General features: G+C 39.5%; 1 long non-coding RNA gene across 2 annotated transcripts in view; it reads right to left on the reverse strand.

Annotated features, from left to right (window-relative positions):
* Nucleotides 1-26,243, reverse strand: part of LOC134809282 (uncharacterized) — a 218,188-nt gene that overhangs the window by 18,778 nt on the left and 173,167 nt on the right. For both annotated transcript variants that reach the window (XR_010154656.1, XR_010154655.1), the window contains exon 2: nt 9,006-9,141. This is a non-coding gene — a long non-coding RNA (uncharacterized LOC134809282). The remainder of the gene's footprint in view (nt 1-9,005; nt 9,142-26,243) is intronic.

Raw genomic sequence — 26,243 nt, forward strand, 5'->3', positions numbered from 1 at the left:
TGGTTTGTAGTTCTCCTTGAAGAGGTCCTTCATATCCCTTGTAAGTTGGATTCCTAGGTATTTTATTCTCTTTGAAGCAATTGTGAATGGGAGTTCACTCATGATTTGGCTCTCTGTTTGTCTGTTGTTGGTGTATAAGAATGCTTGTGATTTTTGTACATTGATTTTGTATCCTGAGACTTTGCTGAAGTTGCTTATCAGCTTAAGGAGATTTTGGGCTGAGACAATGGGGTTTTCTAGATATACAATCATGTCGTCTGCAAACAGGGACAATTTGACTTCCTCTTTTCCTAATTGAATACCCTTTATTTCCTTCTCCTGCCTAATTGCCCTGGCCAGAACTTCCAACACTATGTTGAATAGGAGTGTTGAGAGAGGGCATCCCTGTCTTGTGCCAGTTTTCAAAGGGAATGCTTCCAGTTTTTGCCCATTCAGTATGATATTGGCTGTGGGTTTGTCATAGATAGCTCTCATTATTTTGAAATATGTCCCATCAATACCTAATTTATTGAGAGTTTTTAGCATGAAGGGTTGTTGAATTTTGTCAAAGGCCTTTTCTGCATCTATTGAGATAATCATGTGGTTTTTGTCTTTGGTTCTGTTTATATGCTGGATTACATTTATTGATTTGCGTGTATTGAACCAGCCTTGCATCCCAGGGATGAAGCCCACTTGACCATGGTGGATAAGCTTTTTGATGTGCTGCTGGATTTGGTTTGCCAGTATTTTATTGAGGATTTTTGCATCAATGTTCATCAAGGATATTGGTCTAAAATTCTGTTTTTTGGTTGTGTCTCTGCCCGGCTTTGGTATCAGGATGATGCTGGCCTCATAAAATGAGTTAGGGAGGATTCCCTCTTTTTCTATTGATTGGAATAGTTTCAGAAGGAATGGTACCAGTTCCTCCTTGTGCCTCTGATAGAATTCGGCTGTGAATCCATCTGGTCCTGGACGCTTTTTGGTTGGTAAGCTATTGATTATTGCCACAATTTCAGATCCTGTTATTGGTCTATTCAGAGATTCAACTTCTTCCTGGTTTAGTCTTGGGAGAGTGTATGTGTTGAGGAATTTATCCATTTCTTCTAGATTTTCTAGTTTATTTGCGTAGAGGTGTTTGTAGTATTCTCTGATGGTAGTTTGTATTTCTGTGGGATCGGTGGTGATATCCCCTTTATCATTTTTTATTGCGTCTATTTGATTCTTCTCTCTTTTTTTCTTTATTAGTCTTGCTAACGGTCTATCAATTTGTTGATCCTTTCAAAAAACCAGCTCCTGGATTCATTAATTTTTTGAAGGGTTTTTTGTGTCTCTATTTCCTTCAGTTCTGCTCTGCTTTTAGTTATTTCGTGCGTTCTGCTAGCTTTTGAATGTGTTTGCTCTTGCTTTTCTAGTTCTTTTAATTGTGATGTTAAGGTGTCAATTTTGGATCTTTCCTGCTTTCTCTTGTGGGCATTTAGTGCTATAAATTTCCCTCTACACACTGCTTTGAATATGTCCCAGAGATTCTGGTATGTTGTGTCTTTGTTCTCGTTGGTGTCAAAGAACATGTTTATTTCTGCCTTCATTTCGTTATGTACCCAGTAGTCATTCAGGAGCAGGTTATTCAGTTTCCATGTAGTTGAGCGGTTTTGACGGAGTTTCTTAATCCTGAGTTCTAGTTTGATTGCACTGTGGTCTGAGAGACAGTTTGTTATAATTTCTGCTCTTTTACATTTGCTGAGGAGAGCTTTACTTCCCAGTATGTGGTCAATTTTGGAATAGGTGTGGTGTGGTGCTGACAAAATGTATATTCTGTTGATTTGGGGTGGAGAGTTCTGTAGATGTCTATTAGGTCTGCTTGGTGCAGAGCTGAGTTCAATTCCTGGGTATCCTTGTTAACTTTCTGTCTCATTGATCTGTCTAATGTTGACAGTGGGGTGTTAAAGTCTCCCGTTAATAATGTGTGGGAGTCTAAGTCTCTTTGTAGGTCACTCAGGACTTGCTTTATGAATCTGGGTGCTCCTGTATTGGGTGCATATATATTTAGGATACTTAGCTCTTCTTGTTGAATTGATCCCTTTACCATTATGTAATGGCCTTCTTTTTCTCTTTTGATCTTTGTTGGTTGAAAGTCTGTTTTATCAGAGACTAGGATTGCAACCCCTGCCTTTTTTTGTTTTCCATTTGCTTGGTAGATCTTCCTTCATCCTTTTATTTTGAGCCTATGTGTGTCTCTGCACGTGAGATGGGTTTCCTGAATACAGCACACTGATGGGTCTTGACTCTTTATCCAATTTGCCAGTCTGTGTCTTTTAATTGGAGCATTTAGTCCATTTACATTTAAAGTTAATATTGTTATGTGTGAATTTGATCCTGTCATGATGATGTTAGCTGGTTATTTTGCTCGTTAGTTGATGCAGTTTCTTCCTAGTCTCGATGGTCTTTACATTTTGGCATGATTTTGCCACGGCTGGTACCGGTTGTTCCTTTCCATGTTTAGTGCTTCCTTCAGGAGCTCTTTTAGGGCAGGCCTGGTGGTGACAAAATCTCTCAGCATTTGCTTGTCTGTAAAGTATTTTATTTCTCCTTCACTTATGAAGCTTAGTTTGGCTGGATATGAAATTCTGGGTTGAAAATTCTTTTCTTTAAGAATGTTGAATATTGGCCCCCACTCTCTTCTGGCTTGTAGAGTTTCTGCCAAGAGATCCGCTGTTAGTCTGATGGGCTTCCCTTTGAGGGTAACCCGACCTTTCTCTCTGGCTGCCCTTAACATTTTTTCCTTCATTTCAACTTTGGTGAATCTGACAATTATGTGTCTTGGAGTTGCTCTTCTCGAGGAGTATGTTTGTGGCGTTCTCTGTATTTCCTGAACCTGAATGTTGGCCTGCCTTGCTAGATTGGGGAAGTTCTCCTGGTTAATATCCTGCAGAGTGTTTTCCAACTTGGTTCCATTCTCCCCATCACTTTCAGGTACACCAATCAGATGTAGATTTGGTCTTTTCACATAGTCCCATATTTCTTGGAGGCTTTGCTCGTTTCTTTTTATTCTTTTTTCTCTAAACTTCCCTTCTCACTTCATTTCATTCATTTCCTCTTCCATCGCTGATACCCTTTCTTCCAGTTGATTGCATTGGCTCCTGAGGCTTCTGCATTCTTCATGTAGTTCTTGAGCCTTGGCTTTCAGCTCCATCAGCTCCTTTAAGCACTTCTCTGTATTGGTTATTCTAGTTATACATTCTTCTAAATTTTTTCAAAAAGTTTTCAAAGAAGTTTTCAACTTCTTTGCCTTTGGTTTGAATGTCCTCCCATAGCTCGGAGTAATTTGATCGTCTGAAGCCTTCTTCTCTCAGCTCGTCAAAGTCATTCTCCATCCAGCTTTGTTCCGTTGCTGGTGAGGAACTGCGTTCCTTTGGAGGAAGAGAGGTGCTCTGCTTTTTAGAGTTTCCAGTTTTTCTAGAGTTTCTGTTTTTTCCTCATCTTTGTGGTTTTATCTACTTTTGGTCTTTGATGATGGTGATGTACAGATGGGTTTTTGGTGTGGATGTCCTTTCTGTTTGTTGGTTTTCCTTCTAACAGACAGGACCCTCAGCTGCAGGTCTGTTGGAGTACCCGGCCTTGTGAGGTGTCAGTCTGCCGCTGCTGGGGGGTGCCTCCCAGTTAGGCTGCTCGGGGGTCAGGGGTCAGGGACCCACTTGAGGAGGCAGTCTGCCCGTTCTCAGATCTCCAGCTGCGTGCTGGGAGAACCACTGCTCTCTTCAAAGCTGTCAGACAGGGACATTTAAGTCTGCAGAGGTTACTGCTGTCTTTTTGTTTGTCTGTGCCCTGCCCCCAGAGGTGGAGCCTACAGAGGCAGGCAGGCCTCCTTGAGCTGTGGTGGGCTCCACCCAGTTCGAGCTTCCAGGCTGCTTTGTTTACCTAATCAAGCCTGGGCAATGGTGGGCGCCCCTCCCCCAGCCTGGCTGCCGCCTTGCAGTTTGATGGCAGACTGCTGTGCTAGCAATCAGCGAGACTCCATGGGCGTAGGACCCTCCGAGCCATGTGTGGGATATAATCTCGTGGTGCGCCATTTTTTAAGCCTGTCGGAAAAGCGCAGTATTCGGGTGGCAGTGACCCGATTTTCCAGGTGCCGTCCGTCACCCCTTTCTTTGCCTAGGAAAGAGAACTCCCTGACCCCTTGTGCTTCCCGAGTGAGGCAATGCCTCGCCCTGCTTCGGCTCGTGCATGGTGCGCACACCCACTGACCTGCACCCAATGTCTGGCACTCCCTAGTGAGATGAACCCGGTACCTCAGATGGAAATGCAGAAATCACCTCTCTTCTGCGTCGCTCACGCTGGGAGCTGTAGACCAGAGCTGTTCCTATTCAGCCATCTTGGCTCCTCCCCCTGTATCTGGAGATTTCAACACCTGTGCCAATAATTGATAGAGCGAGCAGGCAGAAAATCAGTAAAAATATAGATGATCTGAATGGTACTATCAATTTTATCTAATTGATTTTTTTTTGTTTTTATAAGTTTTTATTTTGAAATAAGTTTAGATTCACAAAATCTTACCAAAATATTCCAGAGTTCTTGAATGCCCTTAACCCAGCCTCTTCCAAAGATAACAACTGACATAAGCATAGTTCGTTACCAAATACAGGAAAGTGAAGTTGTTACAATACTGTTAACTACACAATTTATTTGGAAATCACCAGTTTTAACATGCATGCATTTTTGTTTGTTTTTTATATGTAGCTTTAAGAAATCTTAACACATATATTGATTCATGTCACCACCACCGTAATCGAGATTCAGAATGTTGCATCAATGCAAACTCCCTCATGCTACTTTTTCATAGTCACAACCTCTCCTCAGCCCTAACCCTTGGCAATCAGAAATGTTTTCATCTTTAGTTTTGTCATTAGTAGCATGTTATAAAAATGGAATCATACAGCATGTACCCTTTTGGTATTGGCTATTTCAACTAAAGCAAATTAACCTGAAATCCATCCAAGTTGTTCTGCATATCATTGTTCTGTTTTTATTGGCCACTAATAATCTATGATACGAATATACCACTATTTGTTTATTCACCCACTGAAGGACATCTAATTGATATTTATAGAGTATTCCACCTAACAACAGCAGAATACACATTCTTTTCAAGCACTCATGGAACATTCACCAAGATAGACCATCTCCTGGACCATAAAACAAATATCGACAAATTTTTAAAAATTGAAATCATACAGTATATGCTCTCTTACCACAATGGAATATAGAAAAAATAACAGCAAATTTTCAAAACACATTGGAAACTAAACAACATCTTTCTAAGTAATTCATCAGCCAAAAGAAAGCCTAGAGGGAAGTAAATAAATGCATTGAAGTAAATGAAATGAAAATACAATGTATCAAAATTTTTGGGATGCAGCTAATGCAGTGATAAGCAGGAAATTTACAGCAGTAATTTTTTATTTTAGCCAAGAGGAAATAGTCTCCAATCAATAACTTAAACTCCCACCTCAAGAAACAAGAAAAAGAAGAGCAAAATAAATCCAAAGCAAGCATAAGGATGGAAATAATAAAGGTAAGAGCAGAAGTCAATAGGGTTGACAAGAGAAAAACAATACAGAAAATCAATAAACAAAAATTTATTCTTCGAAAACTTTGAAAATTCTTCATAGAAAAAGAAACTCTACTATAATCAATGTTTAAAATATAAAACTTTGGTGGGGGGGGAATATCTGCAACACCTATTACAAAGACTAAGTTTCTTAACATATGGAAAGTTCCTAGCAGTCAATAAGAAAAATGACCAACAGCCTATTCAAAAAATGGGCAAAAGAAAATGAGCAACAGTTCACAGAACACTGAACATGTCTTTACATACTCCAAATGTTAAGATTAAGAGGTTTGATAATATATTAATTTATGATAATATAATAAAAATATGAGAAAATACCCTCATATATTGTTGATGGAGCTGTAAACTCTCTGAAATCACATTTTATTTGGTCCAGCAACTCCAGTTTGATGAATTTATACTACGGATATACCTACACATATTTTAAAATACTTATACAAAAGGATATTTATTGTACATTGTTGCAGTAGCAAAAGATGGACTATAAGCTAAATGTCCATCAATAGGAGACTGATTCAATTATTGTGCATTTATGCTATGAAATATCATGCAGTCATTAAACAAAAAATATTTGATGTGGTGGATTGAAAACATGTTCACAAATCCTTGCCACTCCAATCAAGATGTGGAGTCTGACTGTTTACTACCATTTTAAAATGTTTTCTTACATGAATGTGGTATTTAAACACAATTTGGAATTTTACCTTGTATAACTTAAGAAGCAGAGAGAGTTTGTTTAGGGGGTAGATCTTCCTTCTATGAAGCAAATGTTCCATTATTTCCTTCTGGTTAGAAGTATCAGTCCCAGAGAATGATTCTATGGCTCCTAAAATAACACTACTTATAATGACACCTAGTCAGAGCTAGATTGACTGATTATTTTCTTAGATAACAGCCTTTTTGAGAAAGATCACATATTTAGATCAAACCTGGCTGTTTACATTGTACAAGTTAAAGGTTTTTAGTATATTAACAGAGTTGTGCAACCATTACCACAATCAATTTTAAGATATTTTTAACATCCTTCCCCAAATCTTACATCCTTTAGCAGTCACTCCTAATCTCTTCTTCCCTAGCCCATGGCAACCACTAATACACCTTCTCTCTCTATGGATTTACCTATTCTGAACATTTCGTATAAGTGGATTCATACAATGTGTGGTCTTTTGTGTCTGGCTTCTTTTACTTAGCATAATGATTTTAGGTTTATTCATGTTGTAGCACGTAGCAGTACTTCATTATTTATTGCCAAATAATATTCCATTTTATGGATATGCCATATTTTGGTTATCCATTCATCAGTTGATGGACATTTGAGTCATTTTTGCCTTTTAATTACTACAAATAATGCTGCTATGAGCATTTATGTACACGTTTATGTGTATATCTATGTATTGAATTATTTTAGATATATACCTAGGAGGAGAATTGCTGGTCCACATGGAAATTCTGTTGAACCTTTTGAGGGACAGTCAGGCTATTTTCTGAAGTGGTTGAACCATTTTACATTCTCACCAGTAATGTGTGAGAGTTCTGTTTCCTCCAACTCCTTGCCAGCACTTGTTATTATATGTCTGATTATAACCATCCTAGTGAGTGTGAAGTAATATACCTCATATACCTTTATATATTTTGGATATTTATAAGAGCCTGATCAGACATATGATATTCAAGTTTTTTCTCCCATTCTGTGAGTTTTTTTTTTTCATTTTCTGTTTTGTAGCAAATTATATAGATTGCTTTTTAAGGAAATCTAATTATTTATTTGACAATTGTGCATATAAAAGTTAGAAGTGAGAACATAATGAGTTAGGAGTGCAGCCTCTGAATTCATATATATCTGGACGTCCAAACTTAACAGACTTTTTCCTGCTTAAAATCATGAAAGTAATTTTGTTTAGGTAGCCATTCTTCTGGCATGTTTGTCCAACCATACTCTTAAGGGAAACCTTAAATATTAATCCAGTCATAGTGACTCAATTCACATTGCCATTGATTGCTAACAGTGATGATGTGACAATTCTTTTTCCTTTAATAGATTTATTGAGATAAAATTCACATGCCATAAAATTCACCCATTTAACGTATACAGCCATTTAACGTATAGATTTTACCTATTTAACGTAACACCCATTTAAAGTATAGATTTTTAATGTATTTACAGAACTGTGCAACCATCACCACAATTTAGTTTTAGAACATTTTCACCATCCCAAAGGGAAGCCCTGTACCCATAATCAGTCACTTCCAATTCTCTCCCTGCCCTAGCCCCTGGCAGGCACTAATCTACTTTCTGTCTTTATAGATTTACCTATTCTGGACATTTCACGTAAGTATAGAGTTATACAATATGCAGCCTTTTCTATATGGCTTTTTCCATTTGGTATGGTGTTTTCAGGGTTCATCTATGTTGCAGGATATATCAGTACTTCATTCCTAGATATGGTTTGGATTTGTGTCCTCGCCCAAATCTCATGTTGAATTATAATCTCCATTGTTGGAGGAGGGGCCTGGTGGGATGTAATTGGATTATGAGGGTGGATTTCCTCCTTGCTGTTCTTGTGATAGTGAGTGAGTTCTCATGAGATCTGGTTGTTTAATGGTGTGTAGCACCTCCCCCTTGGCACTCTCTTCCTCCTGCTTCTGCCATGTAGGACATGCCTGCTTCCCCTTCACTTTCCACCACGATTGTAAGTTTCCTGAGGCCACCCCAGCCATGTTTCCTGTACAGCCTGCAGAACTGTGAGTCAATTAAACATCTTTTCTTTATAAATTACCCAGTCTCAGGTAGTTCTTTATAGCAATGCAAGAATGGACTCATACATGCGGCATGTATCAGTACGTCATTCCTTTTCATGATTGAATATTCCATTGTATGGATGTACCACAGTGTGTTTATCCATTCATCCATTGATGGACATGGATAAACATGTTGGGTTCTTTTCAACTGTGGGCTATTTTAAATAATGTTTCTGTGAAAATTATTGTACAATTTTTTGTGTGGACATATATTTCCATTTTTTCTTTGCTAGATACACCAGAAAGGAAATGCTAGGTCACATTTTAACCATGTTAAATTATTATTAACATGTAACCTTTTGAGGGACTGTCTGTTTTATACAGTGGATATACCGTTTTGCATTTCCACAATGGGAAATTGAACTTTCCAGTTTCTCCACATTCTTGCTAATAAGCTGATTCTTTTTTTTTTTTTTTTTTAGATGGAGTCTCGCTCCTTCACCCAGGCTGGAGTGCAGTGGCGTGATCTTGGCTCACTGCGGGCTCTGACCCCAGGGTTCACGCCATTCTCCTGCATCAGCCCCCCGCGTAGCTTGGACTACAGGTGCCCGCCACCTCGCCTGGCTAATTTTTTGTATTTTTAGTAGAGACGGGGTTTTACCTTGTTAGACAGGATGGTCTCGATCTCCTGACCTCGTGATCCACCCGCCTCAGCCTCCCAAAGTAAGTGCTGGGATTACAGGCGTGAGCCACTGCGCCCGGCCAATAAGCTGATTCTTAATGGAGATGACAGGAACCTAGAAACCAAAGAGGATCATGAGAAAGAGAAGTAGTCAGGGAATCAGGTCAGAGACAAGGAAACAAACAAAGGATTGGAAGGCTCATGGATTCATAGCAACCAAAACTTCAAGTAGTTTAGATATTATGCCTGCCTAGATTCAGAGCCCCTGCTCTTCCCACTGTATTATATTTCTCTATGAGAAATTTTTTAAATGGAAATGAGGGAAAAGTGAGTTAGAGGAAGAGGATAGGAAAGCACTTAATGAGATTGAAAGCTACCAAAATTATCCTTTCTCTGTTGAAGCAGAAATAACAAAGTCCCAACTTCAGGCACTGAACAATGGAAGTCATATCTGATCCTTGAAGAGGATGGCTCTTCCTTTACCCTGAATTGAATCTATGTTCATCTGCCACCACTGTGCCATTTATCACTTCCAATCACATTCAAAGAAGTAGCGATATCTCATTCCCAAGGTTCTGCATCCCCCTGTTTAGCCTTTCCCACCCACATGGGCTCTACGGTTTTGAAGATGTCTTGTTGGTTTTTCTGCAGCCTGGGACCAGGACACCACACGCTCAATGGATGTTGTAAGGAATTACAGGTGATGTTTGTGTCTTGTGAGTATGGATGTGGAGATCATACCCTTCAGTTAAGAATAATTCTAATTCTACTATCCACTAGTCTTTTTCATAAAATGGAGTTGCAAAGCCTCCCAAAGCTGTCTCCTGTTAGTGGTCATTATCCTTATTGCATTCTGTTTTTTCCATTATTTAAATGAAGACATACTGTCCGGCATCTCCCCCAGGCATAAGTTCTACTAGTAATGACAATTTTTTCATTAATACCAATTGTATACATAATCTTATTGAGTTTCCACAATAACCTAGAGAGAAAGAAACTGTGATTACCTTTAGGTTTTATATGAGGAAACTGAGGCTATCGTGCCTTTGGATTGATCAGAGGCTGAATTTAAAGATAAGTTAACATTGTTGGACAAACAAAAGACCTCCCAGCTCTCAAAAGAATATCTACTGGAGGTAGGTGGAAGAGAAGGTGGGTAGAATTAGGGTTTTCAATGTGGACAATAATCAAGTACAAAGGAGACAGTTATCTATCCAGATGGTTTAGACTAATGATTCCCAACATGCTTCATGTTGTGACATGCTAATTTTGTCTAATTTTATTAATTCCCTGAAGCAATATGTGGGTTCTTAAAAGTAATTAAAGTAGAATTAAATGTTATGTTAATTAAACATGGCTTTAAATGAATTTGAGATGATGTGAATTTGTTTTGCCCCTTGGGATAACTGCAAAGTGCTTATCCTGATTTTGTGACAACTCAGAGTATTAGGAACTGAAATCTTCAGAAACTTGAAAGAGGTGACTGAGCCAGAATATCTATCAGGTCCCTGAGTTTGCATCTTAGAAGTTTTGTCCTAGTTGTCATTTGGTACCCGTGGGAGGTAATTCCAGTGTTATGGTAAAGTTCATTCTAGAGATGAATAATCCTCCTCAGATTTACCTTTCTTTTTATCTTTTTCTTTTGGGCTGCTCCTTCTCCTTCATGCTATCACTATAGTAAGGCAACTGGACCGCCATGCTTATTGGGTTCACTCCCCATTTACCTCTCTGTCCTGCTTAGATTTCTCCCACTTTCGGTTCCCATGGCCAGGGTCCTGTCTAACCTATTTTCCAAGCATCAAAAGTGTCTTTACAAATCTGTTCTGCAACTCCCACTACTGATGACTTCTGTGATATTCCTCCTTTGGTCAAGTTGGTCTTCTTTCCTCCTCCTCTGTGACTTGGAAGCCTTTAGTTCCCACTATACCATATCCATAAGGATTCATTATTCTTAACATTGTCAGTTGGCCCTCTGCTCCAGATCATGCACATGTCCTTCTACCCCTCACCTCCCACCTGACTGCTCTCAGCCTGTGCTATAGACTCAGGGTGTTTGCCTGATTCCCCTTGACCCCCATCCTTGGGGTAGACACTTACTGGGCTGAGATAGGCTGGTTTCAGTGCCCGTGCCAAGGTAGTCTGCATGTTCCACTGCATAATCTGAGGACAAATGTCTGGTAAAATCTTTCAGAATTCCAGTCATTTCTCCTGTCCGCCTGTTCAAACTGAAGTTTCATTTAAAGCCTTTGTGTTTACAAGAGGTTTGATCATAGAAGGCAAATCTTCCCAGTAATGTCATTTAGCCTATGTTTTTATTTCTGCATTTAATAAAATGCAGTCAAATTCCAAATTGTGTATTTCACTCTTGCTTGAGCATATTGATAGAAGCTGTTGTCAGCTATGTGTTCTTCCTATCAGTCTTTTCAAAGTTCTTTGTTAACAATTAGTCATCAGGGTTCATCCATACATTGTTGTATTACACAATCATTAAACTCAAGGGGAAAAATGCTTATTGATGTGCATATTTTTCCCGATATATTTTAAGTGAAAAGAGCAGGGTAAAAAACCGTATTACATTATTATTCTATTACAAACACATTTACACACACACACACACACACACACCCCATGAATATATTTTAAATGGAAGATTAAAAGGACACCAAAGTGCTAACAGTGATTGTCTCTAGGTGCCAAGATTGATCAATTTATATGTTCCCCTTCCTTCTCCATATTTTCCAATTTCTCAATAATGAGTGTGTAATTCTTTTATAGTCAGGAAAAAGTAATTTTAGATAATTCAATTAGTTATCAAGGTCAACCAGCATGTGTGGAAAAGGTGACAATTCTTACTGAAGAGAAATTAACACCTTTATTGTTATGAATTGAGGTTACTTTTTAAAGTAGGAACCTATCTCTAAAATTAAAATGGAAGTGGAAACTTACTGAGTTTGAAAGAATCATTTTACATATCACTTTTCAAGTAAAACCAATTTCTATTTTGCTTTTTCTTCAAGTGCTTAAACATTTTCTCTTCTGGGGCCCTTATTTTATGCTCCCCAAGAGAAAGGGCCATGTCTCCTATTTCCTTTGGCATCTCCCACTCCCTCCCCACTCTCTTTCCTGTACTGCTATACACCCAAGAGTAAGTCAGTGCACACGATGTGCACGCAGAAAATGTTTGTTAATGGACTTGGTTATTTCCGTTTTCTACTAAATCTCATCCTAGTCATGTTTTCAGAATCATAGAACATGGCTCCTTACTCCTCAGAAGCCTGGTATCTCTCCCTACTGCTCTTGCTTAGTGCCCTGGGTCCCAGAACTCCACCCTTAGATCTTCACTCTTGCAGTGTGAGGTAGACCCCAGCCAGTTCCGAGCTCCAGGGCCCTTGCAAGGATGCCAGGTTTACGCCAGCCATTTTCCCTGACTCATGGGGGCTTGGCCAGCAGGTCAGTCACTACCCAGGAGGCCAGTCACTACCCAGTCTCGAACATTCCTCCCTGAATCAGATGCTGCTGACTGGATACCTCCAAGAATCCCAGTGGGTTGACAGAAGTGTCAGCTTTAGGCCAAAGGAGTCTCTGGGATGTCCTTGCCTTGGACAGAAGCTGGGGACCACACAGCCAGCTGACTCTGCTGCCCTGCCTTTGGGGTTATTGCATCTTGCCACTGGGCCCCCCAAACTATCCTTTCCCTCAATACCTGCTCATTTGCTCAGGTCCCCAGATCCGGCCTAGGGACTGTCTCGGCAGGGTCCTTCTATCAGAGAGCCCAGGACCAGATGCTGCTCTGAGCACCACCACCCAGAGCAGCACCAGGGAGGGATGCCCAGCCCAGAATAGCTGGAGCAGCCCCCCTGCCCCCACCCCCTGCCGACCAGGGAAGCTGACTGAGCTCACCCTGAGTGTGTGCTGGGGGGCAGAGGAGACCATGCAGATGTGCTGAGAGCTCCCTGGAAAGCAAGGCTCAGCTTCTTCTGCTACTGTCACCAGCAGATGGAGAGAGGGGTCAGTATTTATCCTCTTGTAACACCTGAGGGGACAGAGTTGCTGACATGTCTCATAGAGTCCTTGTCCCCCACCTCCCTCACCCATTGCCCACACTCCCTCATCCTCTCACTTCAAGAGGCCTTGTTACCCCCCTAAAGGCCTGGATTAGGCTCCACTGGTTAAAAATCTTGTTCTGACTCCAAGTCCCCTAGAATGTCCATACCTTTAAGGGCTGGCACTGGTGCAGCAGGACTGAGGTAGAGACCCCAGAGATTCACTTACATAGCTGTTTCCAGTAGCCAAATGACCAGGGACCACTATTTATGAGACAATAGGATATCCCTTTCCTGAGAACATGTTGGCCAAGCAGCAGAAGTGGGTGTGTTGTCCCTGAGGCTGAATTTGGTGGTCTTGAGACCTAGCATAGTGAGGCCAAACACTGACTTGGATGGGTGCTGAGCCTGTGAAGGAAAAAACTCTACCAGAGAAACCTGACTGGGTTCGCTTTGTTTGTACAGATCTAGTGGAGTTCCCCTTAAGCCTGAGAGGCCACTGGAGCCTGAGAGGCCACTGGAGACCAAGTCTGGTTATATGCTGTAGAAGCTGGGTAAATACCATTTGGAGCACAGGTCTGCAGCAGATCCAGAGTAAATAAAACCTGATACCTGCATTGGACATCTAAAAAATTTTGAATCTGGCAAGCTATAAATGATAACACGAAACAGTTATTGAGTGTGTGTGATGTCTGGATACTATTCTAACCAATGTGAATGCATCATCGCATTTAAACCTCGCAGCAAATTTAAGAAGTGAGTAATGTTATTATTCTTATCTTACAAATAAGAAAACTGAGAGATAAAAAGGTTAAGTAACTTGTCTAACATCACAGAATTTGGAAGTAAGGGAAATGGGTTTCAAAGTCTGGCAGTCTGATTCTAGAGCTTGTACTCCTAACCACTACATTATACTGCCTGACAAAGATAAAAGAAACCCCTCTCTGTGAGCAGGGCTGGCTTCATGAGCATGTGATTGTACAAGACCTTGAGCTTAGGAGTGCTCTGCACTTAAAGTTTAATGTCACTGTCTTGAAATTTTAAATAATTTGAATATTAGCATAAGTGAAATGCAAAATCCAATGGGACAATCGAGTATTCACTGGGAGTTTGGAATATCTGATAACACACAGTCCCACTTTTCACCACCTCTCCACTTCCCTGGGGTAGGTTTTTAGCTGTCACTCGCTTCTTTCTTAGTACCCAGGACCCCATCCAGCCTCCCCTTCTCTATCCTGCCCAGTAATAGCTACAACCCTCCACACAAGGGAACTGAGCCAGGGCACAAGGAGAATTGGGGTCATACACACATACCCTGCAAAATCTCACAGTTGGACATGATAACAGCAATCTGGCCCCAAGTGAGCAGTGTCATGGTGCATTTGGCAGGTTATCCAGCAGAGCCTATTGCCCACTCCAATCCAGACACCTAGTGCATACTGTGCAGAAGTTGTAATACTCTTGGTGGTTGCCTGACCACAGTGGGTTGGGGCAGCCTGCCCATGGGAACGGGATACACCTGGTTTCACTTCCTCCATGCTGAACAGAGCATGATGCACCTATCTGTGCAGAAGCTGATATAAGGAAAAATCCAGTAACAAGTGAGTCATGCACATGGGCAGCGAGTCACTGGGCAGAATCACTGCCCACTTATGAAGTTCTGCACTTGCTCCACAAATATCCCTGTGCCTGTGCAGGTGTGGCATTAAATAACAAAAACAGCATGGCAGGTTGAGAGAGAGACTGCAGAAGAGAGAAAAACAAAGCTTTATATCTGAGCACCTTTAATAGCACTTCTTCCTGTTTTTTTCAACATGGAGCTTCACATTTACATTTTGCATTGGGCCTACAAATTATGTAGCTAGTCCTGCCTACAAGGACACTCTATTACTAAAGAATTTTGCTATCCTCTGAGATCTACCATTTCCCATATAGAAATGGTGAAGGCTGATGAGGCTGTAGTTGTCTCTGGTATTTCTAGGGCTGTTTGGAGGGTGGGGGACACTTCAACTAGCCAAAGAGATAGATGCTAAGTCAGTGTCTGCAATTCAGTCTGATAAGGCCCATTTTTTTCACCCTTCCAGCTTGTTAAGCATTACACAACATGAAAGGGCTGTAGTAGACAGTATTCTAAGGTCGTGAATCAGGAAATCTGAATGCTAATTCTGCCTCTGCTACTGACTAGCTGAGTGATCTCCAGAATGGTGCCTTTCCTTGGGGATGCTGTTTTTTCATTTGTGAAAAAAAGCAGATTTGATTACTCTAGTGTTTTCAAACTGTCCTTGAGTTTCTGTAGAGGTGCCTCAGGGATGGAGAAGTGAGTACTAGGCTATGGGTGCCCCATACTTTCTTCAGCCAAACATCTTCCACTTTCATGTTTTGTAAATTTTTGTTCTGTATTTAAAATTCTTTTTAAAAAATCATTCCAATGCTTAAAAAATTAAAATCCATCAGTCTAAATTCTCACTATGGGCCCTTTCACCTCTGACTTCAGATTCTGAGAGTTTCTAATCATGAACCTCACAAAGGAAACAAATGCACTTTTATTCCAGGAAAAAATCTTCCATGTCCTTGAGCCAGTGACCAGAGAAGAGCAGAAATCCAGGGAGGACAAGGGATTGACCTGGGTAGTATTGAGCTGGAAGGTAAAAGCAATGAACAAAAAGAGGTTCAGATTCCTTATTTTGGAGCGACAGTGTCAACAAGAAACATCTGCCAAACCACGAGGACCAAGTAGAAGCTGGTGTCCCAGGAGGTAAGATTTTCTACCTTTCCTCCATTGCACAACAAGCTATAACCATGCCTGGTGGAGAAAATGGATGAATAAGGAAGGTTAGCTGTGAGTGAATTTCAATTCTGCTAATGTTTTTTGAACCATTACCAGATAACCAGGCCCTGTGTGGGACCTAGGTGGGAGCCAAAAAAAAAAAAAAAAAAAAAAAAAAATGGCTCTATCCACTTAAAGGGTTTCAATCTAGGCAGACAAAACAGAATATCAGAAAATTGCACAAAGAATTTCATAAGAAGGGCAAGCGTCATAATGCTACAAAAGGCATGCAAAGTGCAATGGGAGAACAGAATATGCACACTCAGTTTCCTCTGAAATGTCAGGAAAAGCTACCTAGAAATGAAGATAGGATTTAAATTTGGATTTAGAAAATGAATAGAACTTGGACAAACAGGGCATGGAGAGATTTACATATCATATTTACGAGTTTCAAATTTATCTTATAGGCAAAGAGAGACGTGGAAATTTTAAGCAATTTGGAGGGTAGAAGAAGGCTGATGTGGTCGGATTTACATTTAAACCTCTGTGGTTGTTGTGTGAAAGTAGATTTCACAAAATCCGGGATGGATTCACGGAGAAGGGTTAAAGGACCATTTAGCTAATCCTGGCAAAAAAAAAAAAAAAAAAAAGAGTGTGCCAGTGATGGTGGAGGCATTTGTGAGGGAGAATTGACAGGATTTGGTGATTGACTGAATGTAGCGAGTGGAGGGAAAGGAAGTGTTAAGGGTTGACTCAGGTTTAGGGCTCAAAAAACTGGATGGTGCCATTCACATAGGTAGGGGACAAGGAAAGAAGAGCATCAGGTTTAGAAGGGTTCAATTTTTGAGATAATAAATTTGAAGTGCCTGAGAAGCTACCAATTGCAGGTTCCAACTGGTAGTTGGATATAAGGATCTGAAGCTCTAAGGGAACTGGGTTTCACATGGCTACCAAGTAAACCGCACTGCCACACTCAAAACTAGGGTTTAGGGTTTTTTGGAAGATGGCTACTAGGGCTATATAGTTTCTGGGAGTAGTAGAGGCAGAAGAAAAACTATTCTTAGAACTCAAAGATCCCTAGATTATAGATTAGGCACTAACCTAGATATAGATAAATGCTACTTTCTGCTTTTCCTTGCAGCTTGACCAATTTGATTATTTCTCTCCAACTAGTTGTTTGATTTTGGTCACCTTCTCTTCTTTAGGCATTAGTTTTCTCATTTATAAAAGAGCTTAAGCTTTTGTATTATTCATATATAAGATTGTAAGCTTTTAAAAATATCTTGTTGTTCAATATATTTATACAAAATAGCAATATCCAGGAATTTCATGCAACCTTACAAATTCTGAGAATGAGTTAGCCATGGACTAATGAATTAATTGGGGTTTTATTTACACTTGCATTGTATGTTAGAAGTATATTCAAGAATAGCAATGGACTTGGCCCTGGTCCACTCAGAATTTGCATATAGAAAAATTATAGCTGCAATTCCGGCCTGGAGTTCCTACTAACCAATGATTCATTGTTCTTTACAAAGGATTTGCAAACTCTAATTAGTGAGCCCAATCTATTATTTAGCTATCACCCTATTTAAGATTCACCCCTACAAATCTCAATAATTGCACATGAGAATTCATGTATATGCTTACATTTTTAAGTCTCACAGTGCAGTGGTGGTAGAGCATTTGGAATAGAAACATTTAGAAGTGTCCTGAATCTTTATGACAGACACGTACTGAACTTAATTCAGTCTTTGGAGCACTAAGTAAATCCTCAATATAAGGACATGCATGGTACAGCAAAGTTATTTGCATCCCAGTTGTCATCCATGTTCTCTTCTATAACTTACAGTCAAATTATATAGTTTCCTAACCTTGTTATCTTGGAATTATTTTAACTAATGACTAGGGTTATCACACAGGCTTACCACTCAAACTGACATATTTATACCCACATACATATTTCCCTCCTAAATATTTCTTATCAGACAATTGTTTCATAAAATATATATTATTTTGTTTATATAATTTCTGCCTACGGTGTTGCTGTTGATCTAGACAACTACTTTTAAACAATTAGTTAGAGTAATTCAGTTTTTCTTAAGAAGACTTCATTTGCAGGCAAGAAAAACACTGTGAATAAAACCGTGAGCAAGTCTTCACAGAATATTTTGCATTTTTGAGACACTCAATAGAAGATTAAGGACTATGTCTCAGTGTTTTTCATAGGGCAACTTTCACTTCCTCATTTCTCAAACTATAGATGAGAGGATTTAACATGGGGATCACCATTGTATAAAATACTGACACAATCTGATTTCCTGCCCCGGATCCATGTCGCGAGGCGGGCAAGTAAGTGTACATAGTTGTTTCATAGTACAGGCTAACAGCAGTCAAGTGGGAGGCACAGGTGGAGAAGGCTCTCTGTTTTCCAGAAGCTAAGGGAATTCCTAGGATAGTCATGAGGGAAGACATGTAGGAGACAAGGATCACCACAACGGAGGTGACCAGGGTGAATCCCCCACAGCCAACCACCAAGATCGGGAGGTGATCCAAGGATCTGAGCAAACCAGTACCAACAATGAGGGAATGTCACAGAAGAAGGCAGGGAGGACACATGGTTGACAAAGCAATAGTTGTGTGATGGAAGTTGTCACAGTGACCATCTTAACTAACCCACCAAGGTAGCATCCTGCTACCAAGAAAAGACAATGGCCTCTTGACATGGTAATGTGGTAGAACAGTGGGTGACAGATGGCAGTAAAGCAGTCATAGGCCATGGAAGTTTAAAAAATTGCATTCAGCAGAGGCAAAGATTACGAACAAGCTCATTTAAGTTATACAGGAAAAGGAAAGAAACATACTGCAGCTTAGAAAACAAATTTGCTAAATTCTGTGGAATTGTAATGGAAGAGAAACAGACATCAAGGAAGGACTGATTAGAGAGGAAAAAGTACATGGGGTGTGGAGGCGGGAGCTGACTCTGATCAGAACCATAAGGCCTAGATCCTCCAACACAGTGATGATGTAAGCAATAAGAAAGACTCCAAATAGCAGGACTTCAAGCTGAGAGTTATCTGTCATGCCGAGAAGGATGAAGTCAGTCACCATGGGTGAATTTTCCACTGGCACAAGCTGAGAATTATCCTTAAGTAGTTAAAAGTTCTTTAGACACTCTTTAAGCGAGAAAATAAGAGAAAACTGGATGATATGGATAAAATGATACCACACAAAACACACAAATCCACAAAATTCTCCAACCCTGCCTCTCATCTACATTCTTACTTTAAATAACTTCTCAAATATTATCACCATTTTCCAGGTATAACATAGAAAATGTAAATGCTGAAGGAAAAGGGGAGGGTGGGGAAAGAAGGTAAAAAAATTCAGAAATAAAAGGAACAAAGGGAAAAAAGTAAAAGTCTAGTCTGCAAAAGGTGCTTGATAATATTTATTGAAGGAATGAATAAGTGAGGGAGAAAGAAAATGGGTGTCGTCAAGAGATGCTCTTTACTGAAACAGGACTACAAACTCTTAGAAAAAAAAATCCATGCTATGGAATTATATATCACTCTCTCTCCCTTTTCCAAATCATGCCCAAGGAATTATTGAAAATGTAACAATAGGGCAAAAATGTTAACTCATTCCATCTTCACAGATAGTTCCCCCCCTTTGAGTATTTGTGACATTATTTCTGAGACAGCAGAAGTCACCAATACTCACTATTCTGCTTGACCAGTAGAGTGCTTTCCAAGATCTTGATCATCATTTCACTGGTAGATTATTGCAGAAACCCTCATGCTCCTAAACGACCATAAGAAACTGAGCTCAAATTTGAAGGCATCACTTGTATCCTGTGAAAGAGAAACCACAGAATGACCAAACCCCTCAGAAATTATGTAGCTCCTGGCTGATCATCACCTGCTGATTCCTCTAACCATGCTTGGGGCAAAGGTAATGCAGCTGCAAAACTGACTGTGAATTCTACAAGGACTTATTGAGCAGACATGTCTGAGCAAAGGACCAGATTGCATAATGGTTGGCATCAGGTGCCACTGGGGCTAAGTGCATGGTCACTGTTCCTCTCTCCTACAGTGATAGATTATCTCTGATGCTGGCTTGCTGCCTCGAACAAATGCCCTGAGTGAAGTGCCAGATAAGAGAAGGGATGAGTCCACCTCCATTTATAAAATCTAAACTAACTCAGAGCCCCTATGGCTCACTGGACGGCCATCAGTAAGTGGTGTCTAGAAGGGATTGCTGTATTTGGCTATAGGTAGACGAGGGGACATTTGAGTCTCTGACCATTAGTTAAAAGGGCAATCTTGGAAACAACAGACACTGGGGACTCCAAATGTGGAAAGGAAAGGATTGGAACAAAGGTTGAAAAACTACCTATTGCGTACGAGGTTCACTAACTACATGATGGATTCAATTGAAGCCCAAACCTCAGTGTTACGCAATATACCCATATAACAAATCTGCATATGTACCCCCAAATCTAAAATAATAAAAAAAGAAAAAAAAAGAAAGCCATTGCTGTTTCCATTCACCATAAGACACAGGTTCTTTACTTGGCAGTAAAATAACCAATTCTGGAGCTATAAGAATCTCTTTGAATCCTGGATCGGGAGATCACTGGCTCAGGTTTAACCTATCTAAACTTGAATTTACAAATCTGTAAGGGAGGGGCACTAGTAGAACATATGTCACTGGACAATTGTGAAGATTGAATAAAGTATTGTAAGTAAAGCACTTGGCACATATTAGATGCTCACTGATTCCTACTTTCTCCATTCCTTCATGACCACTCCCATTTACTACTTTTTTTCTCCCTCTCTATTTTACCAAATGGAAGCAGAGGTATTATGTGTCTACATTATTATTATTTTAGATGGACAGAAGTGAACCTTTGACAGACTAGCTGAAGTATACTGAAGTATAATTTCCATACTCCACTCCCTATTACACACACACGCGCGCACACACACACACACAGAGAGAGAGAGAGAGAGAGAGAGAGAGAGAGAGAGAGACTTTGCTCAGAATGGATGAAAGAAGGGTCTTTCACTTGTGATGGTAATTCACTCATTTTTGCTCTACCCAAACTGTGAGTGTTAACTTCCGCTGCCGCTGCAGCTGCTCCTGCTGCTACTCTACACAGCACCCCACCCAGGGGAACATTCAGCAACTTACACGATTAAATGGAAAGACTCAGGGAGAAAATTTGGAGCTGAATGAAGGTTATGGAAAGAGAACTGTTTTCAGAGACAAAGACATGAGTTCTAGTCCTGGCACTAATTTGTATTGTCATTCAGCTATAGAAAAGCCACTTAACCTCTTTGAGCCCCATATTTTCTCATCTAGAAAATGGTAAAAAAACAATACCTACTATGCCTCTCTTTTAGGGTTGGCATGATAAGATAATGAATGTGAAAGCACTCTGTAAACTCTGAAGGGTGATATAATACACATGGAATGGATCCCTATTATTATTCCATCATGGAAGGTGGGAGAGGGAGGAGGAAGATGGCAAGATGATAATTTTCTGTTGCCTCCTCCAGTTCCTGCTTACAGAGTTGCACTCTTTGCCCTCCCACACACCCCCTACACACACATCATCTGCTCTGCCTCTCTACTGTGAAAGTTTCAACCTGGGAGGCTTGAAACAAACAGCTCTAAGCTGTTCACTTATATTGTATCGTAAAAAATAATTTTTAATGTTAGTTTCATGTTCTTGTATCATTTAAAAAATTTCCCATTTTAGAATAACTCTATTTCTTGATGTTCCCATGCTCTGCAGGTATTTAATAAATATTATTTCAAAGAGTAAGTGACTCTCTATTAGCCCCTAAAACATGATGAAATCTTTTTTATAAGACAGAATTTCTTGTTCTTCCCAAAGGAAATAAACAGACAAAATTATGACTTTATGAAGGAAATGATTTGATACTCCCATTCCCATGTGCCACTGCATTCACTAGTGTCATGATAGCAGCCAGAACAGTTTTATTATTATTTTGGCTAATGTATCTTGGATGTTTACCTGTTGGAAATAATCAAGCACTCCTATTTATTGAAGAAGTGACCCTTCATGTTTTTAAAAAGTGAATTCATGTATTTGTCCCTGGAAGCAATTATATTTTCAGTACTGGTTCTTAAAAAAAATTGATTACCCCTTTATCAGTTCTTTAGTTATGTAGTTCACTGTGAATCTTCCAAAAATAGCCTAACATTTAGAATTTAAGTAAAGTTTCACTTATTTACCTATTCAATAAAATTTCTTCAGTGGTTAATAAATGTCAGGCTTCCAAAATATCATCTATTCCTATCCGCCCATTTCCGGGTGAAGAAACAAGTCCAGAGAGGTCAAGGGACTTGCTGGAGACCTCACAGTGAATTAGCGACAGAGCTGGTGTTGGAACCCAGATCTCCTGACCTAATTCAGTGACTTTGTAACACTATCTCTCTTCTTTCTTAACTTATTTTCTGAAGTTATTCTGGAGCGGACTTTCACCTTTGGTATATTTATTCTTCCAATAACAGATAAAAGGTCATTCTCTGTCACTGTGTTTGAGCTATATGATCTTGAGCAAATTGCTTGCTCTTTTTGGGTCCTAGTTTCTTCATCAATAAAATGGAGCAACTAGACTAGGTGGTCTCTGAGGCTCTTTCCAGCTATGAGCTCTAATTTCCTATGGCTCTGTGAGTCATACTGTACACAGATCACTGATTATTCTCAACACCTAATAGAGAGAAGCTGGGAGAGCAAATTTCTGTGGTCTATGCTACACAAACCACTCCACCTTTCTCTGCTCTTTCAGCCCTCACTGCATCAGAAATGTCATATTTACTTTCGGTCTCTGTTCAAGGAACTAAAGACCACTGAGGGAAGAGCATGGGAGGGATGTTTTCCAAATTTCCTAACTACCTTAAGGCAGAAAGAACATGGTCAAAGATCTTGTCAAAGCATCCAGGCACATCCTAATAGTATGATTGGGCAAACTGCTCAACCTCTTTGCCATCAATTTGCTTGTTTAAAATGGAAATAATGTTACCTAATTTACATGATTATTTTGATGATTAAATAAGACAAAATACATAAAGTGCTTAACTGATATCTAGGTGCTTAATAAATGTTGCCTTTGCTGCTCCTCCATTTTTATGGTATGATTCAACTTAGATAAAATGTCCAGAAATAGACAAATCTACAGAAACAGAAGGCAGATTAGTGGTTACCAGGGTCTTGAAGAGTGGTACAGGAATGGGTGGCATGGAATTTCTTTTTCAGGTGATGAAGATGTTCTAAAATTGATTGTGATGGTGGCACACCACTGAATATACCAACAACTATTGAACCACATACTTTTTTTTTTTTTTTTTTTTTTCAGATGGAGTCTCACTCTATCACCCAGGCTGGAGTGCAGTGGTGTGATCTCGGCTCACCACAACCTCTGCCTCCTGGGTTCAAGTGATTCTTCCACCTCAGCCTCCTGAGTAGCTGGGATTACAGGTGCCTGCCACCAGGCCAGCTAATTTTTGTATTTTTAGTAGAGGTGGGGTTTCACCATGTTGGCCAGGCTGGCCTCAAACTCCTAACCTCAAGTGATCCACCCACCTCGGCTTCCCAGAGTGCTGGGATTACAGGCGTGAGCCACCATGCCTGGCCTGAATTGCATACTTTAGATGTGCGAATTGTATGGTATTTGAATTATATCTCAATAAAGCTGTTACCAAAAAAGAATCATGATGAATATTGGGGGAAAAAAGGGTTTATTATAGATCAGTCATCCTTGGATACATCTAATCTACTGACCTACAGCAGAGTTCTGGTAAGCACTGAATGAGATTATCAATTTAAGAGTACTTTGAAAAATTTAACACTGACAAAAGAAATGTATTCAGATGATAAAATCATAATTGGAGAAATAAAGAAAGACATGAATAAATGGAGACACAGTACTCCTGATGGGCAAGGCTAAAACTGTGAGAAAGACAGACAATACTCTTTAAGTTAATGTATAGACTTAATGCAATACCAACTAAAAATTCTACAGGATACTTTACAGATCATGACAAACTTATAGTGAAATTCATCTGGAAGAATAAAAAGACAAAGATGCCAAAATATCTTCTTTTATGTAATGATGGTAGATAGTCTCTCAGGTTTTAAACTTTATTACAAAGCCACACATATACAAAGACTCTTTGGCATTGGGTCAAAAGCAAAAATTGATCAAGGAATAGTGTATTTTAGAGAAAGAGAGCCAAACTCTTATATTAAAAAAATTTTTTCTGGTAGGCTAAAACACACACATATAGGGAGCAAAAACAAGTAAATGTTATTGGGAAAATTAGTAAGAAAAGTGAAGCTGAATATGTAACACATCATATGCTTTAATAAAATTCAGATAGATTAAAAGTTAAACATAAAAATCTAAGCGTGAAACTAGGAAAAGAAAAACATAACAGCATTGTTTCTCTAGCTATTGTGGCCATTGAAAAAAACGAGGTGTCATCAAAGCCAGAATGATGTGTTCAGAACCAGGATGGTGGGTTCAAATATATGACTAAAAATCTTTTGCATGCTGTACTATAGTAAAATGAAGATCAAAAAAGAAATAATCAAAAGGGAAAAATATGCTGTGAGCAGAACTTTTATTAGGCTGGTGCAAAAATAATTGTGGTTTTTACCATAAAAGTAATGGCAAAAACTGCAATTGCTTTTGCACCAGCCCAATAAAACACACTAGTCAAAACAAATTAAGAAATAATAAAACATATAAGATCAATGTATGAAGCTCACTTGATACATTCTCATGGTCAAAGAGAATGGATAGCATGCGCAGTAGAGAACGCATTGAGTATAAAATTACATAACAAAACATACAACTTCAGCAAAACACAAATTAAAACACAAAGCTTTCCCCAACTTGGCAGGCATGTATATAATAAAGACAACTGTTTGCTAGGAAATAGGTAACCATGTAAATTATTACTGGCAATGTTCATTTCCAGAACATATTATAACAATTTGCCCAGGTAATTTCATTTAGATATTATATCTTTCACTTCCAAAGATATAAAATAAATGAAAATAAATTATGCAAAAATGTTCATTATGTTGCTATTTAAATATTCATCTACTGTATACATATATCTGTAAATCACCATGTTATATGCTTAGGGGATTCATTTATGTATAAGGCACTGCAATCACTGCCCTCATGGAACCTATAATATAACAGGAAAGGCAATGTATGTTTAACTTTTTCTTTCATGGAAATAAAGGCAAAGTACTACAGGAACAAAGAAGAGGGACTGGGGAGTGGACCAGCGTGGGCGTGGGGAGAAGAAAGGTTTCATGGAGGAGGTAGCACTGAACATAGGCCTTGAAAGGTGAGTAGAGTTTGATGAAGGATGAGAGTGGTTAAAAGAGGAAAGTTCATTCCATGAAAAATTCCAAATACCTAATAACTGGGGGATGGATAAACACACTTTTGGATATTAACAGACTAGATATCTATGTAATCACCAGAAACAACCAAAAAAAATATATTTGTGAATTAACTTCAAGACACATAAAACCACGTCTGTACATTAAAAAGGTTAGGCGGGCACTCAGCATGCTGGATATCCACAATGTTTGATTCAGTAAGGTTGCTCAAGTTCCAAAATTTTAAAAAGTCAACAACACTATATAAAGGTGAGTGCTAAGTCAAACTTACAGGCATTTGCTCTGATCTTTCTCTGGGATTAAACTCTCAGGGTCAGGAGCGCTGTGAGCACTGGGTTCCTGCAATGTCTTCAGAAAGTAAGAGTGGTAGTTGCTTGTGGTTACCGCAGGGGGCTGTATTCTGTGCTTCCTCCGCTCTTATATCTCATATGAACACAAGTTATCTGCTTGATGTGTCACTTTCTCCCCCCACCCCACCACACCTTCAGCCTCTCTCCCCCTCACACCCTAGCCCACTAAATCCTCTTCTATTTCAACAAAACAATCGCAATGTCTAGTTTCCCAAATCCGTGCGTAATGGTACAGGAGTTAGGCGTGCTCAGAACATCTGTCTTGTTTTACTAAGTCTACTGACGGGGGAAAAAGAACAGCAGCCGGGATTGGGAATCTTAGTTTATGTAACCTTGGAATTCATCGGCTCTGATTTCTGCCTGCTACATTCTTACCCAGATTTATTGTGTGTTCCCTCTGCAAACAAAATAGAAATGTGAAAAGCAATTTAGGATTACTCAAAGAAAAACGTGTCTCTCTGCCTGAAGTTTTTGAAGTTACAGGTCCCAGTCAGACACGTGAAAATAGACCAGTTTTTATTGTATGGTCAAAATCAGTGGCTCTCAGTGAAAAGGCCCATCCCACTGTTGATGCCCCCTCCACACTTTGTGGGATTTCAA

This window comes from Pan troglodytes, chromosome X, assembly GCF_028858775.2.
Source record: "Pan troglodytes isolate AG18354 chromosome X, NHGRI_mPanTro3-v2.0_pri, whole genome shotgun sequence".
NCBI classification, from domain to species: Eukaryota; Metazoa; Chordata; class Mammalia; order Primates; family Hominidae; genus Pan; species Pan troglodytes.